The sequence below is a fragment of the Meriones unguiculatus genome, chromosome 6 (assembly GCF_030254825.1).
Source record: "Meriones unguiculatus strain TT.TT164.6M chromosome 6, Bangor_MerUng_6.1, whole genome shotgun sequence".
Classification (NCBI taxonomy): domain Eukaryota; kingdom Metazoa; phylum Chordata; class Mammalia; order Rodentia; family Muridae; genus Meriones; species Meriones unguiculatus.
In genome coordinates, this window is record NC_083354.1 from 83,077,378 (window position 1) to 83,084,774 (window position 7,397).

Below are 7,397 nucleotides of genomic sequence, written 5' to 3' on the forward strand. Positions count from 1 at the left end.
CTAGCCCATGGAAATTAATTTAGGTGATTGTGCATAATCCTTTTGGAACTGTTGACAGTGCAGAATGAGGGATAAGTGGGACTCGAGGATTTTCACCAGCATTTAAAGGATCATTAGAAGGACACAAATTAGACTGTCAGTGTCCTGTGTTCCTCCTCTCATTTCTCTCTCTTGCACAAAACAACCCCTGGCTTGTTCCCATGCCACCACACCCAGGCGTAATTTTTGTTTAGCAATAGGTCAGGTCTAAGGTGAATCTGTGAAGCTGGAATTGGTTCTGATTCCTAGCAGTGATTACTGGTAAGTATTGAGGACATAATAATGCTTCAGACTTTGTGTTACATGGCTTGCACACGTTGTCTTGATATTTCTCAAGGGTGCTCCAGAAATGGCTAGCTTTACAAGCACGCTTTGGGACTGGGCAATGAAATTACAGATTCCCAAACTCTGTTCCCTAGACTCATGGTATTGTCATCCTGCCATGGGAACCAGGGATCTGCCATTTTATCAAATACCTTTTGGTAATCCACATGCTTATGACGTTTAAAGGCTCCTATTACTGTCCAGTGTATATGCCATCCAAATGTAACCTTTTTTCAGTTTTCTGATTTCTGTACTGACATTTCAATGACACATAAATAAAGGGAAAAAAAAGTCCCATGAACTGTTAGACAGGGAGCAGACACGTCTGTTTCAGTTGCTGATGATTGCAGATGTGCTTCTGTAGCTAAGTTACCTTTTAGGAGATGCATATAGTACCTGATGTTATTACCTAAGTGAGAAATAAGTGAAAAAGCTGCTCTGGCTGGATGGTGCTACACACTGTGGAGAGAAAGACTCACAGGCCACAAGAAAGTGTCTGATATTGTGGTGTGATTCTCGGGCCCAGAAAGCCCTGTCAGCCGATGGTGTGTCTTTTTGTCATGTCTGACCCTGTTAGAATGAAATGTCACTTGGAAGTTAGCATTTTATTGTATTTTCACAGGCTGGCTTAATCTGCTGCCCCAGGGATGAGATGAGCAGAGAAGGCCATTCTTAGGCTTTTTTTTTTTTTTTTTCTTTTTCTTTTTGGTGGAGGAAGCTGGGAGCATAGGGAGATTATATTTGGGGGAATAAATTGATCAGGAGAGGGTCTAAGACAAACTTCTCTTTGGTCCTAATCATGGATTTCTGTATTAGTTAGGTCTGTATCCCTGACACAAGTTATTTAGTTAGTAAAGGGAGACTTATTTTCAACATTTGAATTCAAGATCATACAGCCCCAGAGAGAACACTCGTCATCACTTTGGCTACACCCAAGAACCTTCCACCTAACGACATTCTTAAAGGCCCTTAGCAACTCCTAATACTGGTACCTTGGGGATTAAGCTATTCCATATGGACCCCTGGAGAAAATGCATCTAACTATAGCAGTTTTTTCTCCAGTATACCCGTGTCCTAGAAGTGTTTAGCCTTTTACACAATCCTCTCCCTCAGTGGGCATCCAGGGTAGGGAGTCTATGACTCTGGACTGTAACAGTATTGTAGATGGTAATGTCTCGGGGTCACAAGTGGGCTTTGAGGGCAGACTCCTTGCTCTGACCCAACAGAGGGGAAGTGGGTATTAATTGTCTGCTTCTGAGTCCTAGACACCGTTGGCCCTAGACTGTGCTCAGCCAAGGTCAGGATCATGAGAATGAATGAGATTCAGCTCAGATTATTCTGCTCTCTGCCAGGCCCCACCCAAAGCTTTAAACACGCGGTTATTTCTAGCAAAAACACCGAGCTTCCTGGCATTTCTTTATCAGCCTATGACAGACCAGAGGTGATTTTCTAACTGCAGCAAAGAATTTGTTTGTAGATCTATTGTTCTCACCATAATTTGGGCATTTCTTCATACTCTTTTTGAGTTTTTATTCCCCTAAATTGAAAACGACTCTCTGTGTTCATTTTCTTTCAGCACTAAATTCTGTCGTGGGAGGTACCCATGCCTTCATCTATGTAGCACAGAGTAGCCATCTTATATAAAGAGGGAGAGGACAGGAGTGGGCGCCCAGTGAAGGAGTTCATTGTCAGTCAGCTCACTCCTGGGATGAGTAGGAGGTCTGCCTTTCCAGAAGTTGATTTCAGGAGCTCGAAGCTGGTAGATGTGGCTGGGAGTAGAGAGAGGTAATTGTGTAGGCCTACTGTGAGTCGATAACTGAATGAATGAATGAATGAATGAAGTCCACACTGCTTCCTGAGGGAGGCTGCTCCTTTTCCAAGTTGACTGACCTGTTTTCCTTCCATTTCTCAGTGAGTATACGAAAACCTTAGTTAATAGTCTTCTGCCTCTGCTTTAAAAAGACTATTAACTAATTTCTCATCAGAGGGAGGAAAGGGATAATTAGCTTCAATGTTTTCTCATATCTAAGCTGGGGATTCAGTATGAATTGGAACGTGGATCATGTATTCTGGGTAATCAGCACAGCTGTTCAGGGTAGACACTCCCCACCCCCATTCAAATCTTTTTTGGTTAGGATGCCATGAATGAAGATTAATAGCCCCATTATTATTTTCTCTTCATGCAAGACTTTTTAACTTGTGTGAACTATGTACCAAGTGTTCTATGAATCATGTCTGCTTCAATTACCACTTCTTTGTCATGTCCCACGTAAGTGTCCTTATGAAATGCACCAAATGTAGGGTTGGGTTCAAAGTTCAAGTGACAACCAGGCAGAAAAGTGACAATAGGGACTTACCATCTCACTGCTTTGATCTCAGAGGTGTCATGTGACAATTGTAGACCCATACCTGTACACCTGGATGTTGACTAATACACCTTCATTTTGTGTATAGGGCACAGCACACAATGATCTTAATAAAAAGACAATGAAATGATCATTCCTTTTTGAAATGCTGTTAGGTACTCTGCCCCAACTCTCCGTGAAAGACCAGAGCCGGGATTTGAACCTAGACAATCTGGCTATCGAGTTTTTGCCTTCCCCTTCCATGTGGCGGTTCTTGAAGCCTTGGTGCAAGTAAAGACATGGGTTGAGCAATACATGTTAGTAACACACACGCAGTGTTTTCTCTTATTAAATCGCCAGTTTGCATATTTTATTTCATAACACTTCAGAGAGGCAAAGAGCGTGGAGGACCCCAGAAGAATGGATTTCTCTCCTTCTGGTCAAATCTTCTTATGCAGAAGGAATCTGACTTACCACAAGTTCATGTTTAAGTGTAAAAAGATGGCAGTTTTCATTAAGCTTAAGCGTGATCTATCATGTAATATATTTTGAAATCCTTTTCACATACAGTATTAGTATAGTTCCATATGTTCGCATTCTTAGAAAAGACTGAATTACAAATGATTTTGTTAAACTTAAGTGTAATGTATTTTAGAAATTTGCCACATAGGTTATTAGTGTGCTTTGACACACTTGTGTTCTTAGGAGAGACTGAATTAAAAATCAATACTGGGGCTGGGGTTGTGGCTCAATAGTAGAGTGCTTGCCTAGCATGGGGTCCTGGGTTTAATCACTTTTTCTAAAAAAAAAAGAAAGAAATAAAATGAGAAAACAAAGACAAACAGTAAAAACAAAGCCCCCTTTCAAAAGTCCCATCATATGGTGCCTGTAAATTTGATTTGAAAACTCTGCCTAGGTAAAGTGTTTTGTTATATAAATCAAGAACATGAGTCAGTTCACACAGTGACCACAGACTTGTATCTTTAGTATTCATGCTTTTAATTTAAATTACAACATTTCTTGCTATGGCAAGGCAAGTCTTGTCACCATTTTCTTTTCAAGCAAATTTTTGTTTTGAGCTTATACAATAAGGTGCTGGCTGTCAGCTATTTCCTACCAGGGAACAGGTTCTGATGTCTAGGTTTCTTGGTAATGAGTTAAGCATTCTGAAAATGATACATTTGTTTGTCCCAGTCACATAGGATGGAGTTAATGTCCAGCTGGTTTTAATTGGCTTGATGGGCCAACATGGTGGATATGAATATATCAGTCACTTGTGAGTAACTTCTTTGGCTCTATAAACAACAGTGCCAGACAGATTAGCTCATGAACCCATAAATCATTCCTGGCCCAAGTTTTGGGACATTTTCTGTCAGCTGTAGCTGCTCTGATATTTGAGATTTGCTGATGCTCTTAGGTCAGAAGAGAATTTATATTCTCGAAATACTCTTTGGTTTTTGGAATTGTCTTAATCTAGACTTGAGATCAACGAAATATGAACAAGAACAGAATTCAGCTGTGTGGGGGGCCCTTGCTTACTACAGCTTTTCAAGACCGGATGCAATAGCTATCAGAGATGAAGCATTGTCGATAACAGGGAAAGTCTCTCAAGCCTCCTAACACAAGGCCTGATAGTTTAGGAGTGATGTCTGCATAGCTGACTCTGACATGTTGGGCTATCAAGAGAAAATAATAGTACTGGAATATGTACTTTATTTTCTGCTTCCTGGATTTGTTTTTAATGGGCTGCAGGAAGAAAAACATGATTATACATTTGGCTCAAACTGAATCATGCTTCCTACCAAGACATCTTTTGTTGTCTAATGTTGAGTCCCCTAACTGTATCATAGCACCAGTCACCATATCTGTAAACGCCCTGGAAATGCCCAGGAAAATGCCCTGTTACAGGAGCCCTCTCAAGGTACCATGATTATTACGGCTCTGGGAGGGGAAGGCCGTGGAGATATTTTTGAAATTTTTGAACATTTTGAATATTTTTGGATGTTACTGATTTTGGTCATTATTAATCGACGAGCCACTTGGAATTAGGTCAGTCACAACTTGTAATATCTGTGATGGCCAGGGAGCTAGGCATTGGTTATATGCTGACAGAGTAGAATGTACCACTGCAGTAAGAGCTCCGCTCCTGGACTTGCTGGATGGCTGGTGGCCACTGTCTTGGCCGGTGGGACGACGTTCTGCCGAGTTGAAGGTGGCGAGCTCTTCCAGTTGGAAACTTCTGGATGAAAAGAGACAAGCAATGACTTCCACGTCTCAAGTTTGCCACCAGGTGTGTCTAGCCTCCTGCCTGTGGGGCTGCATGCATGCTGGGATAGCTATGGACGGGGCCCAGCACAAGACTGTCAATGTACTGAAAACAGCATAGGACAGTTGACAGTTTACTTGGTAACTCAATCGTGTCGTTTTTGAGAATGAATTTTTGAGCAATGTCAAAAGGATGAACAGACCTGGTGACAAGGCTTGGTTTTGTCTGATGAAATGGGGGTTTGAAATGAAGGGTTCAAGATGGATTTAATGAGATTTTAGTACCGGGTAAAATCAGGGCATTTGAATCAAAGAAAAACAATATTTAGAGAATGTTTTGCTGGGACAGGGGTGGGCACCCCTTTAATGCCAGCACTCTGGAGGCAGAGACAGGCAGACCTCTTGACTTTGAGGCCAGCGTGGTCTACAGAGTGAGTTCCAGGACAGCCAGGGCTAAACCGAGAAACTCTGTCTCAAAAACCAAAACCACCAGCACCACCACCAAAAGAGTATGTTTCTTCATTTCAAACTAATTGATTTATATCTCTTTGGGTTAAAAGGACAACACTTTTAACACCCCTACTTACAGATTTCCATTCTCACATGATCACCACAGGCAGAAGCACTTCAAAAAATCTAATGAAATAAAAAAATAATAATTTAAACAGAGTGAAACATTCATTTCTGGCTAGTCACAAATTGGACAAGTCAAAGAATAAATCCTGGGAGGAAATTGTTCCTGGAAATTTTGTTTTATTCTCTGTACTCTGTTACTTCTTCCAGCTGTCACATCTCAAGTTGAATTCATTCAGTTATCTGTAACAAACCAAAAGTATTCAAGTGTCTCTTCCATTAATATCCTTTATATTTGGTCATCAACCATGCAATCCTCTCTCTCTCTTTAAGAGGTTATTAAATCAAAACATAAGTGGATCAGTTTTATAATTTCTCTTGCCACTTTGAAAAAATAATTGTTGATTTAATGATTTGAAAGGTGTTTTTTTTGCAAGAATCTCTGTTGCTTCTAATATTACATTTGCTATGAATTTTTAAAAAAATATTTATTTATTTATTATTCATACAGTAGTCTGTATTCTGCCTGCATGTGTGCCTGCACTTCAGAAGAGGGCACAAGAGCTCACTATAGATGATTATGAGCCACCATGTAGTTGCTGGGAATTGAACTCAGGACCCTTAGATGAATAGCCAGTGCTCTTAACCTCTGAGCCATCTCTCCAGCCCTGCTGTGAATTTTTTGAAGCTGTGCGTATGCCCTTGTTACCAGGAAAAGGATGTTAAGTGTCTAAATGTTGTGGGCTGCGTACATCTTCTTTTCTTTTTCTTTTTTGAATTTAAATTCTTTTTCCTCATCTGTGTAGTAATTTCAAAAGTTTCCATAGGTTCTTTAATAAATAAGAAAGGTAGAAGTATGGCATAGTGAATACTGAGTGTAATTAATAGTTGGAGCTTAGTGGTAAATAAGGCAGATATTACAGAGGGAGGCAGTAATGCTCGCCTCCGGAAGACATCTCTTTTGTTGTCTAATGTTGAGTCCCCTAGCTGTGTCATAGTTCCCCGATTCTGCTTCTGAATATTCTCAGCTTCAACCCTCTCTCCACGGAACGTTCTCGCGGCCCAAGAGCCAGAGGCCAGAGGAGCCGGGCAGCAGCGGTTTATCCTCCCTGCTCGCTCTGTGCAGTTATTTCCTCTGTTACAGAAGCATGCGGTCGGGCCTCTCCCCTCCCCGTCGGCCCAGTTGACCCGCATTCTCAGGAGTCCTTGAACAGGCTGAGAAAGCTGTCCTGGAAAACGTCCTATTTCCCTACCCCGACACGCATCATTTCAGGGGCAGACCCTTGCCTGGATGCAGTAACAACGGCCTCCGAAACACACGGGACAGAGAAAAAGCAAAGAAAATGCTTAGTGGGTATCATTTCCTCCCAGCGTTATTCCTGCTAACAATAAAAGGGAAGCTGAAGGTTAGTTACCTCAGGGTTTGGCTGCAGGCTCGCCCTTTGGTGTCTGGGTTGCTGTCTGGTCCTTTAAGGCCGGTGCTGGCAGAGACTGGCACGCCAGGAGATCTCGCTCCAGCTTGTGCCAGATCTCACCTGTCGTCCCCCCCCTCCCCCAGCACCCCCGACCCCCGTCTCCAGGCACAGTGAGTGTGGACAGGCACAGTGCTGTGGAGTGTCTCCTCTGCTGTGCTCCAGCACAGCCCTTCAGCTGTCCAGAGCCAGTTAGACCTGTTATGAGCAGCTAACTGATTGGCTGGGTCCGGGCTCAGTTTCATAGATTATAGCCCGGCGGTTGGGAAGCACCGGCCCTATAGCTGCTGTAGTCCTGAGGCTTGCCAGTTCCTGTCTTAACGCATGTGTTGTTGTAACTGAGTCCTAGCACGGCCTTGGATGTTTGTGTCCTTAATAG

At 42.4% G+C, this 7,397-nt stretch overlaps 1 long non-coding RNA gene across 1 annotated transcript; it reads right to left on the reverse strand.

Moving 5' to 3' along the window:
- Positions 1-3,068: 3,068 nt before the first annotated feature.
- Positions 3,069-7,100, reverse strand: LOC110546136 (uncharacterized). Its single transcript, XR_002476289.2, has 3 exons — positions 6,962-7,100; positions 5,561-5,609; positions 3,069-4,947 (listed from the first exon to the last, which is right to left on the reverse strand). It is a non-coding gene; the product is annotated as an uncharacterized LOC110546136 (long non-coding RNA).
- Between the last annotated feature and the right edge of the window lie 297 nt (positions 7,101-7,397).